This window comes from Notothenia rossii (assembly GCF_949606895.1).
Source record: "Notothenia rossii genome assembly, chromosome: 9".
Classification (NCBI taxonomy): domain Eukaryota; kingdom Metazoa; phylum Chordata; class Actinopteri; order Perciformes; family Nototheniidae; genus Notothenia; species Notothenia rossii.
This window is the reverse complement of record NC_136907.1, coordinates 56,765,797-56,787,033: the sequence shown is the minus strand read 5'-3', so window position 1 is coordinate 56,787,033 and position 21,237 is coordinate 56,765,797. Positions and strand designations below refer to the sequence as shown.

At 39.1% G+C, this 21,237-nt stretch overlaps 1 long non-coding RNA gene across 1 annotated transcript in view; it reads left to right on the top strand.

Annotated features, from left to right (window-relative positions):
- The first annotated feature begins 1,460 nt into the window (after positions 1–1,460).
- LOC307018587 overlaps positions 1,461–21,237 on the top strand; it is a 43,856-nt gene continuing 24,079 nt past the window's right edge. Inside the window, exon 1 of the long non-coding RNA XR_013802456.1 lies at positions 1,461–1,668. This is a non-coding gene — a long non-coding RNA (uncharacterized lncRNA). The remainder of the gene's footprint in view (positions 1,669–21,237) is intronic.

The window sequence follows — 21,237 nt, the reverse complement described above, 5'->3', positions numbered from 1 at the left end:
ATTCCAGTAAAACTCCTCAGAAACCATTAGAAACCAGTAGGCCTATTTGACCAATAAACAAAACAATTGACAAAACTTTGAACTATGAAATATGTTAAACTTTGGTGAGCTTCAGCAGGGTAATGCCATATAGGAGCTCCCTCTCAAATACCCAGGGGTTAAATTGGGCTGGGGCTGTCCGGGGCTAAGCCCTGGCACATAGGACGATGCTCTGACGTCATCACGCTCACACATTTGTCATATGTTTACAAAAAAGGATATATATGTTATGACTTTTCTCGTTCTTAATATAGACTATATTTAGGGTCGATATGTGTTGACTTTACTTTAAAATAGCAGATCTCTGTGACCGGATATAGTTTGGCTTAGACCCCCCATGCCCCACGAGGACGCATACGGTAAAACGCATACGCAAGCGCAAAAAAGGCTTCCGTTCACACGCATTCGATTCATTAACGTATCCGTTCACACTAGACCGCTGGAAATGCTGGAAACGAGGCCTGTAAGTGGCGCTGCTGCCGCCCGAAATACACCAAAAGCAGTGAAGAAGACCCTGGAGCATGGTTGCCATGGTTGCCCTTCTGTTTATTCTCCGCGGTGGGCGGCGTGTTCTCCTGCTGTATATCTCTCCGGTAGTCCACAGCAGATGAAAAACACCCACCTCACCGCCTCTTTCAAGGAACGAGGGGACCGTGCGGCAGAGTTTCCGTAAACATTTTTTTCCGCCGGTCAACATGTCCGTTAAAGTTTAAATCTTCCGTACAAAATTAGAAAAGTGCCGGTCAGAGGTCTTCTTTGTTATTTATTGAGCTTTCAAACAAATTCATAACGACTCTGTTCTCTGTATAATAATATAATAACATTTAATAAACGAGTCTCTTTTCCTCCCCCTCTTCTGACAGCCCAGCAGCAGCAGGAGACGCGGGGAGTGGGAGGCGGGCTATTTCATCGTTATCAGAAAACGATCATATAGGCCAGGGCTTACACACGGAGCCGTTGGACCCCCAGAGCGTTGCGTATGCCGGTCTACCCACCTTGAGACCCGTTACCGTAGTCGTTTAGTTCCCCCCCCCCCCCCCACAGAGGCAAGGCAACGAAACTTAAAATAATAAGAAGCATTTTACGGCGCGCTATGCATGGGGCCGCCTTGGGGGGTTTCCCGACATGTCGTTTCAGTAAATTCAATTGTGTTTCATGTTGTCGTCGCTGTGGACCTTAATACCTTGGAAAATGCCGTTTAATACTTGTTAATACTTTTTAATAGCCTTAATTTTCGCTAAATTGACTTATCAACTTTTAATACTTTTTAAGACTCCGCGGACACCCTGTGAAAGGACTTCACTTTTTAAAATTAAATATTTGCGTTTGTTTTTGTATTGAGATATTACGTTTAGTTTTTTCGAAATGTGATTGGGTGATTATAGCGCCATGCGCGCAAACCTGGCAACCCACTAGTAGGCATGAGTGTCAGTTAACATGGCAGCGGCTAGCGTTACTCCAAAAATACTAGTCAAGTTTGGATTCAAGGATTATGTTGTATTATGTGACGCTAATAAGAAAAGAACAGCGGTATGCAGGGTCTGCAGCTGTGGTGGTCCTAAAGATCGGTGACAGGACCACCACAACATCCAACTTCATTCGTCACTACAAAAAACCCCACAGAGAAAGGTAGGCAACGTGACTTTGTTATGTTAGCTAGAAAGCTAACTTTAAGTTTAAGCTACGTTAGACTTGGTTTCAAATCGATTAAGCAAAGAGAAGACAAAACGGGGTAAATGAACACTAGAACCGCCAAGGGATTCATTTTGACTAACCCTGATACTGACGGGCTGTAAGGAGAGAGAGAGAGGAAATATTTTACTCTCTCTCTCGTTTATTTCCCCTGTTTTATTATCAGAAGTTACTGTAAACTTTTGAATAATGTAGTCCATCATCTGCTTTTAGTAGTGTTTAAATGTTTTGTCGTGTGATGTATCCGGTTTGAGACCCCTCTGTTTGGCCACTGTAAATGCCACTCTCTCAACAGCGCTCTTATTATTGTTGAGAAACTCCTTCAGGCATGGCGGACAGAGCGAAGCGATCGAAGGTCTGGGTGCACATTAAAAAAATTCGTGGCGATAGTGCAAGGTGCAATCTATGTACTCAATTAGTTGCTTGTAAAGGGGGTAACACAAGCAACTTAATGAAGCATTTGCAAACGAGACACTCATTGAATCTAAAACGGTGCAGCGTGCGTGTTGACAGCCTAAACAATGTGGTTGCTAGCGATACTGCTAGTGCTAATAGTGCTAGCGGGCTTCAGCCGCGCCGTGTGTAAATGTGACCTGAGCGAAGGCTCGCAGGCAGGTTAGCTGTTGTCACGGGTAATATGTTTTGTTTACCTGAGTGGAGTCTTGCAGGCAAATCACCTTGTCTTTTTTTAATTTATTAACACTGACAGTGTATTAATGTGCGCTCCTACACCTATACTAATTTGGCATTTCATTGAATGCTTTGTAAACCAGTTAAACTTACAGATGTCATTGTGAATCTGAAAACTGCATTTCAATGTTGTTAAAGGTCAACGTTTCAATGTATGGTTCAGCAATTGTTGGTCGTTTATTGGAATTGACATATTTTAAGCTCAAATACTTTGTTCTATGTTTAAACCTTCAGACACATTTTGACGTGTTTCAGTTCAGCACATTATTTATTTTGTGATGATTTAAAAGTACAATCCAGAATAATATACGTACTCGCCTTTATCTTTTTGCCATCTTAGCCTTTTTACCAATTTCTTCATATCACAGTTTTGCATGATGTCACTATAGGACAATGTTTTAAGGATCTCTTGTCCCGCTAGGTTATCAGTTTGAAATGTCTGGATGAAGATGTAACTGATTTACAAATGTTAAAAAATGTATCTTTTCATCCTCTGTCTGAGGGAAAACCCCAAAAAGCATGATAAGGTGAGCCAGGCCCCTTTAAGTTATTTTTCAGTGATGCAAATTAGTCGCTTTTCGGCGCCTCCCGCTTTTTTAACGCTGATTTGGGTGACTCATGTAATTCGTGGAGAACCGAAGAGTTTTCGTTTTGGGCGGGGGGGGGGGGGGGACTCCGTCAGTCAATCCGTCAGTCGGACGGACTGACTGACGGACAACTTCTCACTTCAAAAAAGAAGAAGAAATCTAGATCGCAAAATAATTAAACAAGCGAATGCCTCTTTTTCCTGGCCAAGGACAGGTTCCTTGCACTAAACACGAGCGTAACGTGTCTTCACGTGGTTATGTCTCGTCTGAAAGGAGTGCTGACGGAGAGCACCGGAACGCCGCTCCAGCTCTTCAAATATTGCAGTACCCATAAGGAGCCGTACACGTCACATGCCACAGTGTTTGCGTGGCTGTGTCTTTAGTTGTAAGCACAGTGGCGATCTGTTGTTATTAGCATCTGCTTAGCTAGCTATGCTAACGAATTTAAAGAGCTTTTCTACAACCAGGTGGAAGAGAGCTCTCTCCTGAGAGGCTCAAATAACCTCAGCTAAGTGAGGTAAAGGCACACCTTGATATGATCATTATAGTTATTAATGAGACTAAATGAAAAACAGGTATAAAATACTATATGACAGTAAAGTTGTTAAAAATAACAAGAATAGAGTTTAAAAGGGGAGTGATTTGTAAAATATCCAAGAAGAAAAATCTGCTTACAGTTCTGTTTCATATGGGTGTTGAAAGATGTACCCATAGATCTCCTAATGTTGCTCTCAAAGTGCACCAGATTGATGCTTTTAACTTCAATATTTAAAAGAAACATCTAATACATTTCCACACATCTTGTGTCCATATCTGTCTGTTATGGTGGTCATGCCACAACTGTGCACGTGCATGCATGCGCGAGTCGTGGTAAGATCTCTGGATTAAGAGGTTGCTTTTTCTTTGCATAACATAAAAGAAAAGGCGAAATGAATGGGCTGTGATTTTAGTATTTTTAAGCAGAGGTTGAGTTCAATAATTTGTATGGCCCTCGGAGGATGTTGTAAAAATGTAAAGGAAAAAGGTACCCCACCCCTGCTGTAAATAATAATAAAAACCCTTGATTTATAACTTAACATCTCTGTCTCCTATTGATCTGAGTATATTATAAAGAATAGCCAGTTAATTAAAGCATTATAGCACAGGCCTTTGTCAGATGGTATATCACGCTGTTTTTTTTCTGCTTCGAATAGTTCTCTCTTTTTTCCCCATACCTGTGTTTGCATCACTGTATTTTATTTATTTTTTGTCTGCTTCTGAGAAGCTAATGTATAAGTTATACAGTTATTTCTGCAAGAAATTAAAATAAAATGACTGTTTAATCTTCACATCTTGTATTCATGTCTATAATTTTGAGCACCAAATTATTGGAAAGTATCGATAAGACTATCGAAAAATACTGATACCGATAAGCAGTACCGGTATCGGTATCGGTATCGATAAAATCCTAACGATACCCATCCCTAACCAGCATTTTACAAATATGTCTATTATTAATTATGAACGCAAGCCGTCATCGTCACGGAGGAGCACACAGCCTCTAGAGAGAGAGAGAGAGAGAGAGAGACAGAGAGAGCGCCTTTATCTATTTAATATAGTTGTAAAAAATAAAGTAAGAAATCATTCCAATGTGTACTATAGGACAGTAAAAAACAAAAAAACAGTTTAAAAGGGGAGTGATTAGTAAAATATGCATAAATAAAAAGAAAGATTGGTAACTAGGTAACATAAGATAAGAATAAACAAGTTTAAATGATTTGTTATTGGTTGTGATCATATTCTAAAGATGTTTGGATTATTAAAAAGTATACAGCTCTCTTTCATCTGTGTTGAGAGTTGTATCCATGAATTCATGTTGTGCTCAAAGTGCACCAGATTGATGCATTTCACTTCAACATTTAAAAAACAATCTTCCCTAACCCCCCGGACCCCCTAGAGCAGGGGTGTCAAAGTCAAGGCCCGCGGGCCAGATCCGGCCCGCGAATGAATTATCTTGGCCTCCGGGATGATATTTGATTAGTATTAGAACCGGCCCGCAGGCCACAGCCGCCTGCTTGTGTTTTGCACGCACCAAGACTACATTTCCCACAATGCAACGGTAGCCCGCGAACTCACTGCAGCGCCGCAAGTGGGCCTCGGCTTCGTTAGTCATCAGCATTCAGGGCAGATGTCAACTTTCAGCAACCCCGCTCCCCAATAATGGCTAAACGGAAGGTGGACGGTGAGAACAGGGGGTTTAAAGCCAGGTGGGAGGCAGAGTACATGTTCACGGAGGTAAAAGGCAAAGCTGTGTGTCTTCTGTGTGGAGAAAGTGTGGCCGTAATGAAAGAATATAATCTAAGAAGGCACCATGAAACGTCTAAGAAACACAAAGACAAAGACAAGAATATGGACATGGAACAAAGGCTACAGAAGGTGGAAGAATTAAAACGAGGTCTTAAGTCCCGGCAGGCTCTGTTCACAAAAGCCAAATCACAAAGCGAGGCTGCTGTCAAGGCTAGTTTTATTGTGGCAGAAGAAGTTGCAAAATCAGCCCGGCCCTTTACAGAGGGAGAGTTTATCAAAAACTGTATGCTTAAAGTTTGTGACACGGTGTGCCCAGACAAAAGGCAGCTATTTTCAAACGTGAGCCTGAGCAGAAACACCGTTGCTGAATGTGTAGACCAGCTTTCCACCAATCTAAAAGAACAGCTTGTGGAAAAGGGAAAAGATTTCATCGCATATTCACTTGCTGCGGATGAGAGCACCGACACAAGTGACATTGCCCCGCTGTCAATTTTCATTCGTGGAGTTGACTCCAGCCTGGGCATAACAGAAGAGTTTTTGGCATTACGTCCTATGCATGGCACAACTACAGGACAAGATCTGTATGAAGAGGTATCCAGATGTGTAAATGAGATGGGGCTGCCTTGGGGAAAACTCGTGGGATTGACAACAGACGGAGCACCCGCGATGTGTGGACATAGGAGTGGATTGGTGGCAAGAATACGTGAGAGGATGCGGGACGAAAACGTCACAGGTGAGCTGACAGCTTATCACTGCGTAATACACCAGGAGTCGTTATGTGGCAAAGCCTTGAAAATGGATCATGTAATGAGCATCATAACGCGTGCAGTTAACTTCATTAGGGCCAAAGGTTTAAATCACCGCCAGTTCAAGGCATTTCTGGGCGAGTTAGATACAGAGTATGGTGACTTGCCCTATCACACGGCTGTGCGATGGCTAAGCCAAGGAAAAGTGCTGCAAAGATGTTTCGAGCTGCATGAGGAGATCTGTCTGTTCATGGAAAGCAAAGGGAAAGACACAACAGAGCTCCGAGATGAAACATTTATGTGTGAAATGGCGTTTCTGTGCGACATCACAAGCCATCTGAATGCGATGAACCTGCAGCTGCAGGGACGGGGGCGTGTCATCTCTGATATGTACAGTACAGTGAAGGCGTTTAAAACCAAGCTGATCCTGTGGGAGACACAGATGCGGAAAGAAAACTTGAGCCACTTTCCCAGCTGCCAGACAATGAAAGAGAAGCTCTCTACCGCTGTGTTCCCGAGTGCACAGTTTGCTGATAAACTCAACATACTTGCCGCCGATTTGCTGACTTTGAAGCTCAAAAAAGCAGGTTTGAACTGCTCGCCAATCCTTTTGGAGTTGACGTGGAAAGCGCACCAACAAACCTGCAAATGGAGTTGATTGAGCTCCAGTGCAATGACACACTGAGGGAAAAATATGAGAGAGTGGGTGCTGCTGAGTTTGCACGTTTCATCCCCGACACATTGCCTCAGCTGCGCATCCAAGCTGCTCAGACGCTCTCTATGTTTGGCAGCACATACCTGTGTGAACAAATGTTCTCTTTGATGAAGCTAAACAAAACATCACACAGGAGCCGTCTTACTGATACACACCTTGAGTCAATCCTGAGGATTTCCTCAGCTCAGAGCCTGACCCCGAACATTGATGAACTTGTACAAAAGATGGGACACCACCAAGTATCAGGCTCAGCCTCAGACAAGTGAGCATCACAGAGCATTAACTTATTTTTAGTTTTTAATTCAGTTAAATTTTTATTTATTTTTATTTTTTGTTTCTACAAGACATGATTTTTCTTTGAAAGAAGTATTGTTTTGTCTGTGTGCCATAGATTTTTGTATTTTATTTATTTATATTTATTTTTCAGTTAATGGATTGCAGATAAGAGCCATGAGAAAGAATACAACTGATTTTATTTTTATTTTTTTATTTTCTCATTTTACTATTTGAAAGCATGGGAGCAGCACAATATTGCATTTTCAGTTTATAATGCATGCAATTTCATTTATGCATTTATCTCGATATTAAGGAGCATATTTTATTTTTGAAGGACATTAACTTTTTTGCTGTTTGCCTGTTGAAAATGTTTTCCCTTTAAATAAATGACAGAGCCATAAGAAAATATTGCTTCATTCATTTAATCATTAAATAATATACGATGCACTGTGTTAGGTCTTGGTTCAATAGGTTATGTGCAATCATTTTAATATGTTTTAATAAAAATTGAACCAGTCCGGCCCTCGGCTTGTAGCAAATGTTTTTTTTTGGCACTCTGATGCATTTGACTTTGACACCCCTGCCCTAGAGGATGTGAGGTCCACCCCCAAATAAAGCAAGGCAAGGCAAGTTTATTTATATAGTACCTTTCTACACAAGGCAATTCAAAGTGCTTTACAAAAAATGAAAGACATTAAGAAAAAGGCATTTAAAATCAGTCATTAAAAAGCAAAGATAATAAAAGAAACATTATAAGAAAAAATACATCGATAAAAAAAGTTACAGTGCAGTTTAAGATATGAATAGTTCAATTAAAAGCAGCGACAAAAAGAACAGTCTTAAAATAATTTAATTGAATAAATTTTCTTTGAGTATACACTGGAAACGGGTCCCACAGACCCAAACAGCACACAAAGGTTAAAGTTAAGCATATCATAATGTTAAAATGTGCTAAATATGTACACTGCAAAAAACAAAAAAAAGAGGTGTTAAAGTAACTCCCGACTTGTTTTATTTTTTGAAAGTAGCTCCCATCCTAAAAAAGGTTGGTGACCCCTGTTTTAAACCAACACATACTTTTATGATTTGTTGTGCATACAGTAAATGTAATCGCAAGAAGTAAAAAAGCTAACATTAGCTTATAAACAAGTATAACACTACAGTGAAACGTGTAATTCGATTTTGCAACAATTAAACATGACTAATGATTGGAGAATTTGTATTCTTTTAGAAATGTTTGCAACAGAGCAGGTATAGACACAAAGCGAGTGGTGACGTTTAATGTCATTGACATCCTCTGTACTCTTGTTTAGCCACTTGTTAGCAACTGTCATGCAAGAGCTTTAAAATTCACAGGTGGGGTATTTACCTTATGTTGTATTATCTTATGCTGTAGATAACTTTGACCTCTAGAAAACAAGGGACCAAGAAGTGCACAAATGCTAACCCATGTCCGTGTCTTAGGGCTCATTCCTGGAGCATACCATTTTCTTCTCTTTTCTTCAATGAGGTCAAAGATCAGGGTCAGCTAGGGATCAGAAGCCCTGGAGCTGATGGCATTTGTCTCAAGCACAGCTCAACAGGGTTGAGGCTGACTGTATTGAGAGTTTGATGCAGAGTCTTGTGATTTGAAAGCGTCAGAGTTTGGTCCCAACTGTGACCCTTACTCAACCCAAGCTGTATGTTCGTGACAGTATAGATAACTGACACAGGGTATGACAGGCTTTTCAACAGGCTGTTAACGCTAACTCAACATGACTGGTTGGATGCCCGAGCTGAGCTTTGTTCTGTCACACTGCGGTTCACAGTGGGATCAACATCCATCTACACCTCATGCTCCCTATCCTCAAACACACACACTCACACACACTGAGCTGTATACACTTTAAGATACAGTAACACACCGTACACAAATATCTAAACACACACTAATAGACATCAGTGCACACAAACACAAGAAAATAAATGGACACACAAACTGGTCTACATTTTCACACACATAAGCTTTGCTAAGTACACACACAGAGGACCCTGCCCTCTTATATTGACACTGCTGACTGTTTATTGTTTCTCTTGTAAAGTCACAGTTACTTTAGCACTTCTTTACACACCTTGATCCCCATATGAGGGATTAATGGCATCGTTTGCTGTTTACTTTGCGCTATCTTTCTTGCTAATGACAAGTTGTCAGACACATCTTGAGTTGTAGACTCTGTATTATCATTGGGTGAGTAAATAAGTCAGGCCTTCTCAATTCTTGAAGGACAAGTCTGGGCTTAAATTGCAGCATGACGTCCCATCAAGCTATGAAGGTTGTCAGTGTGTTGGATCTGAGGCTTGGATTGCCTTTTCTTCTTTTATCCCTCAGAGATTAACACTCGTATCTGCTAAATATGAGTGTAGCCAGCAGCCGGTCAGCTCAGCTTAGCATGGAGACTGAAAACAGAGAGAAACAGCTAGATATGACATATTAGTCATACATGTTAGCTTCTCTTACCAAAGTAGCTTTTCCCCCTGCGGGAGAGCAAATAAGCATTTTTCCCCCAAATTTAAAAACAATAATGTCGTTTAAACGTCATTTGAAATATTTTGACACTCACTTATTATTATTATTTGTACAGTTTCTGGATGAAACTGAACATATTTTGATAAAGATAGTATTTTTTAAGGAAATAGAAGACCCAGGCATTTTTACCTGTCTTGTCATCTTCAAGAATGTGATACAAATTTGCATTTGTATTCTCAAAGATTCAAATGTGCATATTTTGTGTGATGAAAATTCCTGATTTTTGATTTGCTTTGATTATTTTGCTTCACAAAGCCACATATCAACAGCATAAACAACCATTCACAAAAGCAATATATTTTAAAGAGGGACCATTTCATTTCCAAATCCCCCCTTTTTGCATGCCGCTTCACTGAGCACAATGCCTTATTTACTGCAATAAACAAGTCCTGACAGACAGACAGACCGGCTATGTGTGGGAGTGTGTTCTGCTGGTGTGTGTATTCTCTCTCCTGCAGTGTTATTTGCTGTTATCCCGAGACTGAGGGTGTTTGATATCGTCCCCCATGGTGCCCTCTTTAGACCCTCTTTAGCCCCTGGTGGGGCGGCCCAAAGGCTAGGGCAAGCCTGTGATTGTAGACCCCTGTGGTGCTGGGAATGAGGGGCCTGCCTCCCTGCAATTACACACAGCCCAGCCCCATGAAAAGCAGGGCTTTACAGCTCTTATCCAATATGAACCCCAGGCAATAGAGGGCAGGGAGAATAGGGCAGCAGCAGGTAGTAATGGTGCTTAAATGGCAACAGGCATTCCACTGTGAAAGGCCTCTCCCACTGCTGGAGACAGGTAGGGCGACAGGTGAGGGATGGATGGTACAGCCATGGAGAGGGTTCATGTGAATGCTGTCGCACCAAAACTTGCCTCTGCATGTATTGGCACAGATCATACAATATTTTGGGTTAATCAAAAATGTATATCAGTAATAAAGTCACTTTACCTGAATTGGTAATGAGTTCATGTTTCTTGCCAATGTTCATGAAGGGTGTTGTTGGATTCCAGTTTCTAAAAGTGAATGAATCACATAGACATTTTTATCTCCATCGTTCACCACAGCCAATGAGATGGCTCAGTATGGCACCAGAAGCCGAGGGCGGAGGTTTGTTCAGGTGTTGTTAGATCTGCTGGGAAACTTTGGCGTGTTGGGTATGGTGCCCCCTTACAACCCAGGCATCTCCTTTTCATTGTTCTAGCAGAATTTTACAGTATATTTAAAGCAAAAACCAGATAGCAAATTGAGCTGTAGGCTAACCATAAATAATGATTGGCATTTTATGGTGGGCAGGACCCCAGGAAAGGGGTTGGACAGCTATTGTAGCCCCTGCTGTGGATCCCATTGGGTAGCCCCAGGAAGCACAGTGGCAGGATAACACAGTAACACTGTGACTATTAGTTTTTATATCAATGCAAAAAAAAAAAATCTTTGGGTATGCCAATTTGGATGGAATATTGTATTCACATTTATTTGTTATACCTGCTCCTAACCATGGAGATACCTCTTTGAATATATATTATAAATATATAAAAAATAGATTTATTATAACATAAATAACAACAATAATAATTACAAACTACCTACTTTTTAAACATATTTTAATCTTTGATTTATCACTTCCTCTCCATTAAATTACCTGTTGCAGACCCCTCAAATAGTCAAAAAATGTGAAATTTGGACTGCACTTTATTGTAGACTTGTACATTTGTAGTTTTTTTTACACACTGTACCTTTGATAAAAGACAATGAGTTGAAGAGATGTTTTTATTTATTTGATGTGTATTGGCTGTGTGGGACAGACCATGGGGAAAGGTGTTGGCCAGGTATATGTGCCCCTGCTGCTAGCCCGCTGTGTGACCCCATAGGGGAAACTAATCGGATCCCATCCTAAACTCCCTCGCTCTCAGGCGTGGTGGACAATTAAACACATTGTTCACATTTTACTGGTTATATTTAAAGGGCATTCCTGACCTAAATGTGTGATGGTAACTTGAGCTGCATGCCTTCCATGAATTGTGATTTTATGGTAGGAGGAACCCCAGGAAAGGGCTGGACAGGTATTGAAGCCCCTGCTGTGAAGCCCACCGCCCTGTCCCAGGGAAACTTTAACTGTCAGTTATAAATCACAGCCAGGCTTTTTTGGTTGAACTAATTTACACATTTTTTGTGGGAAATTGAACAAAATAAATTATATAGAAAGGGTTTATGCATTTGCAGATGATTTGTGTTCTAAACTCTAAAAATGCATTCAGGCGACCTTTCACCTCCACTTAATTAAATGCATGGTTGCAAGATAAAAATGTGAGTTAATTGATTTAGATAAACATTTTAAGTTCCAAACATTAATTTATAAGTTGTGTTGACGTAATAATGTGGTAATTACATCAACTTAATATTGTGTGTAATTTGAATTCTGATTTCTGCGTTAATTGACTTAAAACTAAATTAAATTGGCTTGATAACTTCATTGATCTACACCTTGAGTTAAGGATTTCAAGTCCACTCCCACTTAACATGCCTGGAAAAGTTCCGACAGTTAAGACAAATAGAAATATACAAAGGACATTTTAAGGTGAGTGTCATCTTTTGTCATTCAGATAGCCTTGTAGTTGCAATGTATAGGCAAATTGCTGTTTTGACAAAAAAAGTGTAAAAAAAACTGTGAGTGTAAAGATACTTTGGTTACTATTGTGATATCGCTTTTTATTAAAAAGGAATCTCGGTGAAGCAGATCAAGGACTTGCTTCTTGAGGTAGGATCGTTATTTAGAGTTGTCATTGAAATGCAAGTTGTTGGCAGTCACCCATTCAGAATATATTCATTTAGGTCATTTCTCTTTTTTTCCTTTTTCAAAAATAGCACAATACAATTGAAGTACGCAGAGAACTATAGCCATCCGCTGCCTTGTCGTGTACCTTGGAGAAAAGGAAGAGGACTTTTCAAGGAGTCTAGTGACGTACCGGTAATTAAAAATCTTGAAATAAAATAAAATCCATGGGCACAGTGTAAAGACACAGGAAAAAAGACCTGCTCTCTGTCAGTTACATTTTGAAGCATATTGCACTTTTGGCCAGACCCCAATCAATAATATCTTAGCAACGTTCAGCATGGATAGGTGTTGACAGCAATGGCATGGGAAAAGGATTGTGTAAAATTTGACAAGTGGCTTCCAGTGTTTCCCCTAGGATGGAGTCATAGCAGCGGTGCTAAGGCATGTGGGCCCAGCATAATGTGAGCGCGGAGCGCGTGGAATTTTTTTGTGTGTGCGAAGTGCGCCCCGCCAATTTGTTTCTATGTGTCAGCACAAGAAAGGCTCTTGAGGCCTAGTACCAGGGCCGGTTCTAGACAATTTGCTGCCCTAGGTGAGATTTTAGGCGACATTTTATATGTAAAGAATAAATGAAAAATCTCTACAAAAGACAAATACACTGCAAAAACAGAAACTTATTGACATAGGTAATAGACGTCAAAATGGCTTCAAATGTATTCAGTATTGTATTAACATGTTTGAATTGGGGGGTGGACGTCACATCCTCTAGGGGGGTCCGGGGCAATGTCTCAAGATTTAGCAAAAATACACCTTTATTGAACAGACAGTAACACAAATACTACAAATCCACATAACAAACAATCAAAAATGAAAAAGGGTCGCCACTTATTATTATTTTAAGAAAAAATAAAAAAGTTTTTTTTTTGGTACCTGGCTGGCAACCCCTAGCAGCGGCGCTCATATTTCAGCAGCGGCGCTGCGCCGCCACTATTTGTATATAGGGGAAACACTGGGCTTCTGCTCTTCACTTAACTAGTTAAAATATTGTATGGAACCTGCAAAACAGATGAGAAGGTACACTAAAACTTGCACGGTTGTGATTGACAAAATCTGTCCACATGCATTTAAACACTAGGCAAAGTACTCGAAACCACCTCTGTGTGTCTTCAGGACCACATTGCCATGATGACACACACATGCAGACTCAATAGGTGAAAACAATACCAGCTTTGCTTTAGCAGCTGGTAATAATAATAATAATAATAAGAGTGACAGTTTAAAAAGTATGCAATTACCTAATTCATTATCTCTTATGCGCTAACCTATTATTTAATGTGCTTCAAAAGGACATGAATATCGCCATCATCAGTGACCGGTCCAACCCAGGATCTGACCATACGATGGCAACCATCGTGGTCGAGGGAAAGAAATGAATGAGAAAGCATTCTGCGTTAAATGTGTTCATACTGTTTGAAATAATGACTGTCTGCAGTGTAAACATCTTTGTTACATCTTTTGTAAAATTGATGTGTGTGGTCTGCAGAATGGTGGCCATTGAGAGTTTGTTACTGTAGCTTTACAAAAACGTTACAGATTTTACACATTTGGCACTGGTTTTAAATATGCAAAGGCCTCTGACTTCATTGTGATGGCAGCATTTATTTGCCGTGTCCCCATTTCCCATGGTAATATGGCTAATGTGTTTATTTATTATTTGTGGGGCTATTTAAATTTGTGTTATTTATCTTTTTTTTCAAGATTTAAATGAAGCTCAGCGCAAGTTATTTCAGGAAGACTGGGTGTATATACATTCACTCTGCAGCTGCATATAATCAGCTAATCACAGGCGTTCTCTTTAACCTATTACATTTCACCTCATTCTCCAGCAGCCAATCAACGAGCTGCAGCCAAACTATAAAATGGTTCTCCTCTCTCCTGCAGTCAGCTGTGATTTCAGGTGTTCATGCACCTTATCATGTGGCATGTGTAAATAAATGTTAAAACAAAAATGAATTCTCTCCTGATTGAAACATCATGTGTTGAAATAAACAACTGCATTTCAAAATAAAAAGTGAATTGCCTAATATTTTTGTTGTGGAATCAATTCATTTCTTTCTTTAGAGGCAAAAACATGAAAAAGCTAAGAAAAAAAACTATTGAATACAATATATTTGGAGCAACTTAATTTATAAATGGTTAACTTAAAAACGTGTGTTCACAATGATGGTAATTAAGTACATCCAACTGAAAATTCCTTTTAAATCATACGGTAAAACAAGTTGGAGCAACTTAATTTAATTTTTGGAGTAATCAACTAAAAAACTTGTATCCCGAATGAGGGTAATTAAGTACATACAACTTAAAATTCCTTTTAAATAATGTGGCAAAACTAGTCGGAACAACTTAATCTTCTGAGTAATCAACTTCAAAACTTGTGTTTATGCTACCAATTATTAAGTAGGTGATAATTAAAAACACCTCTGATTGTAGAGGAAAAACCTTCTCCCCTAACTCAAATAACTTTGTTCCTTTAAGACAATTTCATAGAAGTTGTCTTAACTCAATAAACATCGATGCAAACTGTTGCGTTGATTTTCTTTGTTGAGCCAAGGCATTTGATTTTAGAGTGTAGATAGCTAAGGTCTGTTCAACAAATCAGCTGTTACCAATGATTGCAACTCACCAGAGGAGAGTTAAAAATGTGTGCAATGTACCAACATTTAAAGATGAAGGGATTGGACATCACACTCTTATAGACCAGTTTTTCAGAAACTGGACTCTGAGTAATAATAAATTATAGTTCTAAAATACACAATTAAATCCACTTTCAATGAAGATAAAGTAGATACAGATTAACAGTGAGATACAATCCACCTGAACAGTGAGTCAACGTGAATCATGGACACTGTTCACACCCAAAGAATGAAATCTGAAGGCTGCAGTTTGAACTTGTAGTACCAATGTGCGTGACAGCAAAGAGTCCCAGTTTAAACCAGTTCAAACCAGTTCTAGCAACTCTTTCCTGGTTTGTGAATAAAATACTTGATAGCTAAAGTTGAATTCAAAATAAATATAAAAATGCAATAAAGTACAACTTGAAAATACGTACAAACACTTAAATGCTCACAGCACATAAGTCAAAAATTAGAAGCAAAAGTGATTCTGCATATTAAGCATATTCCAACTTTACCACTGACAAACGTAATGAAATGTTCACCATGGAAAGAGTAACAAAGGGCGGCATCAAAGTGAAACTTTCTCTGCTTATTGTTTTCCTTCTGTAGCTGAGCCACTGTTGTTTTTGGCATTTGATCATGTGCTTTTTGCCATTTTTTTTATGCCATCTGACCTCTGGCATCTGATCTACAGTTATGGAAGCTCTTCCTCTCAGCCAGGAATTCAGCAAAGCAATTAACAAAAACTCTCTCTGATGTCTTATCTGAGGCACAAACCTTTCAGTGTGTGTGTGCGTGAGAGTGTGTGTTGAGTCACAAACAGAAAGAGCAAAGTAAAGGTTATGGTTTGGTTGCAGAAACACTAACAGTTATTTTGCCAGGGGAAACTGGCATTACTGTGTTTATAAAGCAATGGACTAATGGTGCTAATACACTGAAATGTACTAAGTCAACATCAGTGTGTTGATGGGAGAGATATCATTCTGGGTAAAATAAACAGTATCACCACTTTTACATAACCACCATAAAACATGACAAATGTCGATAAAAAAAAAAAATATTTTGTATAATTTGTAGTTTAACTGAAGAAACACGCAAACTCGACTACACTTACAAAAACCCATTTTTTCCAGTCCTTACATTTTTTTTACACGTTTTTTTATCTGATAGCATCAGACCTATCCTGTTTTGACTGCAAGCTGACCACATTTAAATATGAATAAACCTTGTAATCAAGGTGTATAAACCCCATGGAATTCCCATTGTAAACTGGCCATTTGTGCTCATTGATGTTAGAATCAGAGTGAAACAACCCTGGTTGTAAACGTTACATTCTCCTGTCATTTGGAGGGCTGCAGCTGTAAAGTGGAACATCAGTACTGTGTGTCTTCTTTAATCTGGTCGGTATTAGGAGCCTGAGGAAGGATTCTCAGGGTCCTAGCTATAGCAGGAAAAAATGTACTAACATAACATATACTTAAACCTCTTGCAACGCTACATTAGGTTTTTCCTCAACAGAATGGAACTTTCACTTACTTTTATAATATTATGCTGCTTTTTTAAATAAAAAGATAAAAGGGCAATTTATTTAATATTTTTTAATGTTTTTTTTAAATAACTCATGATGATCTTACAATATGTGGGGTGTTATATTTACAGTATAGGGAGGACACTGAGGAAAAGAAAAGAAAACACCCAAAATGTAATAAAAAGAAACAGTAGATGAAGGCATAAAATGTTTATCTAATTTTGCTAAACCAAACTCTACATTCTCCGAAGTTTACTTTTTTAACATCTTTATACCTCTCAGACTTTATCCAGAACTGATCAATATACATTTTGATTTAAATTCTTGAATCTTATTTGTCATTAAAGGGATAATAGCAGAATTGTGATTGAGAAAGACTTTTTGTAGCCAAACACAAAAAGTGTATTCTGATATATATACTTTTGCACATTTTCAGTTGAATAATTTTGTGATATGTAGTTTAAAAAAAAAAGATTGACCAGCAGAAGTTGGAGTATTATAGAGTTTATTTTAGAAATCGGTATGTACTACAGGTAAGCCTACCCTCACAATTTGAAGAACAGGTCGTAATAAGCGTGACGCTGGACCTCAAGGAATAGAAAGAGTAAAGCCTTGAATTAGCATCCCACTGTTTTTGGTGGAGTCGACTTCCCTCTACTTATGAGGTGGGACGAGGTTGGGCGCTTGCTCCCTTGCTGAGCTCAGGAGTGTCCCCGATGCTCTAGATCTCAGAGCCTCCGTCTGTCTTTCTCACGCCGCTTTTGTTCTGATTATCAGTAAACCCTGAGGACTTTACGGATGGTACTTTTAGCTAGCGATGCTGCAATGGCTGCCATAAAGAGAATGAGGTGGTGACAATCAGGTTACACAATCCTTTTTCTTTATTATCGCACGTTATTGCTTTAGAACGCTGAGAGGAAGCACAAATATGTCCTTCGAACACACCCAAAGACGCACAGCTGCATGAAATCACCACTATCGTCTTATCCTTTGGCATGAAAATTGATTTTTCAGAACTGGGTTGGGTTAAAGAAAGCCCAATAGTAAAGGAAGGCATTGTCACATATTCATGACAGATTTATAGTTACAGTATGAGGATGCTCCCTTAAAGAGAATGAGGTGCTGACATCTCACGCGTCATTCTATTGGATGTACTCCAATGTTTGGTTTTCTACTTTAACCAGTGCTTGAATTGGGCCGGTACTCACCGGTACGCAGTACCGGCACTTCTGATTTTTACCCATGTGGTACCGGCACTTCTTACTTAGTACCGGCAAGGTGCCGGTACTCAGTAAAATGCCGGTACTCAGCCGCCGGCAATATACGTATATATTGTAAACGCAACGCAGCGCAAATGTGGGTCTGACTCTGCCTCACAGAGGGTGACTGGCTGTCTACATGACGTGGCCTGCCGACATTGCCACTTTCATACAGATCATACTAATGCCCTCGATTGGTCTCTGTGTGTCATTCAAGCTCGGGAGGGTGTGTGTTGGTGTATGTGTGGCGCGAGCGAGCGAGAAAGCGCGCGCACCGGTTACGTGTATTGTGGTTAGCATCTGGTGCTAGCTAGCTGCGCTAACGGATATAACGAGCTGTTTCAACAACAAGGTGGAGGGAGAGTCCTCTGCTGTCAGACTGAGAGGCTGATAACTATAGCTCTGGTGAGGTAAATTACTCTCTGAGTCTTTAGATAGTTAACTTAGTTTAAGTTATCTCAGTGGGTCTCAAACGGTTCGGTTACCATTTATGTAAACACATATTTCCATTTGAGGGGCTAGTGATTAGTAAAATATGCATGAATAATACAAACAAAATGTTAACTAGGTGAAAAAAGGTAAAACTAGTCTTTGCTGTTGCCTCAAAGAGGAGCAGGGGGGAGAGGAGGGAGACAGGAGAGGCCGATTCAGGAGCCCAGACACACTCACAACTATAAATGAACCAAAAACAAATAAATAAACAAGTTTCAATGTTTTTTCATATTGGATATTGTATGTTATTGGTTATGGCCATGTACTTATGATTTTATGATTATTTAAATGTATACATTTTTGTTTCATATGGGTGTAGTCTCTTTATTTCCCCCTCAAAATGCACCAGATTGATTCATTTAAGTCCAACATTTAAAAAAAAATCTTACCGGGGGAGCATGCCCCCGGACCCCCCTATAGGATTTGAGACCCGGCCCCAATGTTCCCAAATAGATTTGCAATTTTTTTTGAATAGTAACCCATCTCCATATGTTTCTTTTGGGGTTGTAGATTTAAACTAGAGGGCTATCACTTTGTGCAGCAACGGTATTGACAAATAAATCCAGCAAAATGGCACAAAAAACTGGTAGTGGCCTCAGGGACGAGGAGTCATTTAACCAGCCAGTAGGAGTCAAGCTTTACTTTCTTTTATATCCATAAAGAAAAAGTAAATCTGTTTACAGTTGTTTCATTATAGATATTGAAAGGTATCCATATATCTCTTCATTTTGCTCTCAAAGTGCACCAGATTGATGCATCTAACTTCAATATTTAAAAAAAAATGTTCCCGGGGGAGCATGCCCCGGACCCCCCTAGACTAGAGGGTGTCAGGTCCACTCCCCACTTATAAAAATAGCACTTTACCACTGCACCCCCTCTAATCTCAGATGCACCCTGAGTCATTTTGTTTAAGTACAGTGAGCCTTTCTAAAATATACAGTAAAGAGACAAACCCACCAGCATTATAGGATATACTATGACTTTGTGCCAAATACTTGTTGCTGATTTAGAGTACTGGCACCTTTTTTATTCCAATTCAAGCACTGACTTTAACTAAATAGAGAGCCCACTGGAGGTGCCAACGAATAATTCAAATTTGAATATATTCAAATATATATCCTAAATGTAAAAAAAAGAATTAGAAAATACATAAAAAGCAGCACTACCACAAATGTCAAACATGCAAGCATTGAAGTCAAACAATGTCACTACAAAATGAAATGTAACAGTAGGTCAAGCTGAACAAGGAATAATTCAACATTGTGTTACTCGGAATGTCATACAATATAGCAAACAAAACACACTCATGGACATTATGTGATTGCAAAAATATTCAAATAGTTTAAATTAGTGTGGTTGGTTAAGAAGTAATTTTCCCAAAACAACATTTTTGGCACATTTTGGAAAAATACATAACCAAACTTTCTCTCAGTTTGTGTGCATGAGGAGTCTTGAGTTCATAGAGTGGTTTGTCCAGTTGTGAGTCAAATATTGATGCGTGGGAATTTTCTAAGGAGAACTTTGTCCTAAAATCACTAGTTCTGCAAAGGCACACATCAAACAACAGAAAAACTACTGTTTTCAAATAAAATGTTGGTTTTCTTTTCAGTTGAGAAAATGAATGCAAATGTATGGTATTTCTTACCATATCTCCAAGATTTTGAGAGGAACAGTTAAAATGATCTTGGCAATAGTTTGCAAAAACGTCCTTTAAAGATTTGTACAATTTGTAATACTCTTGTTCTGATTATAAGTAAACCCTGAGGACTTTATGGATGGTACTCTTAGCTAGCGATGCTGCAATGGCTGCCATAAAGAGAATGAGGTGGTGACAATCAGGTTACACAATAGTTTTTCTTTATTATCGCACGTTATTGCTTTAGAACGCTGAGAGGAAGCACAAATATGTCCCTCGAACACACCCAAAGACGCACAGCTGGATGAAATCACCACTATCGTCTTGTCCTTTGGCATGAAAATTGATTTTTCAGAACTGGGTTGGGTTAAAGAAAGCCCAATGGTAAAGGAAGGTATGGTCACATATTCATGACAGATTTATTAAATACAGTATGAGGATGCTCCCTTAAAGAGAATGAGGTGCTGACATCTCACGCGTCATTCTATTGGATGTACTCCAATGTCTGGTTTTCTACTTTATCTAAATAAAGAGCCCACTGGAGGTGCCAACGAATAATTCAAATTTGAATATATTCAAATATATATCCTAAATGTAAAAAATAATAATAATTGGAAAATACATAAAAATCAGCACTACCACAAATGCAAAAAGATGCAAGCATTGAAGTGGTTTGTCCAGTTGTGAGTCAAATATTGATGCGTGGGAATTTTCAAAGGAGAACTTTGTCCTAAGATCACTTCCTGTAGTTCTGCAAAGACACACATTCAAACAACAGAAAGACTACTGTTTTCCAATAAAATGTTGGTTTTCTTTTCAGTTGAGAAAATGAATGCAAATGTATGGTATTTCTTACCATATCTCCAAGATTTTGAGAGGAACAGTTAAAATGATCTTGGCAATAGTTTGTGAAAACGTCCTTTAAAGATTTGTACAATTTTAAATACTTGGTGACAAGACACCACCGGTTGAAAGGGTTAACATGTTAGCTGCTAGATACATCACCACAAAACGTCTCCAGTTGATTACTTACAATAAGACATGTATGTTCTATCACAAGTTTACAACGCATTTTCTAATTGTTTCTTTTTGGTGAATTTAAAAATGAACACCTAGATATGTATGTTCGATGTTTTTCCTTTCTTTAGTCTTAAAGATTGTTTTGGAAAGAAGATAGAAAAAAAATCTAATATTATTTTCAAAGACAAGATACGCTTGCATCGTCGTGAAGGGAGACACACAATTGGCAATGCACTGACCCACACACAAACTCAAAAACAAACACACAAA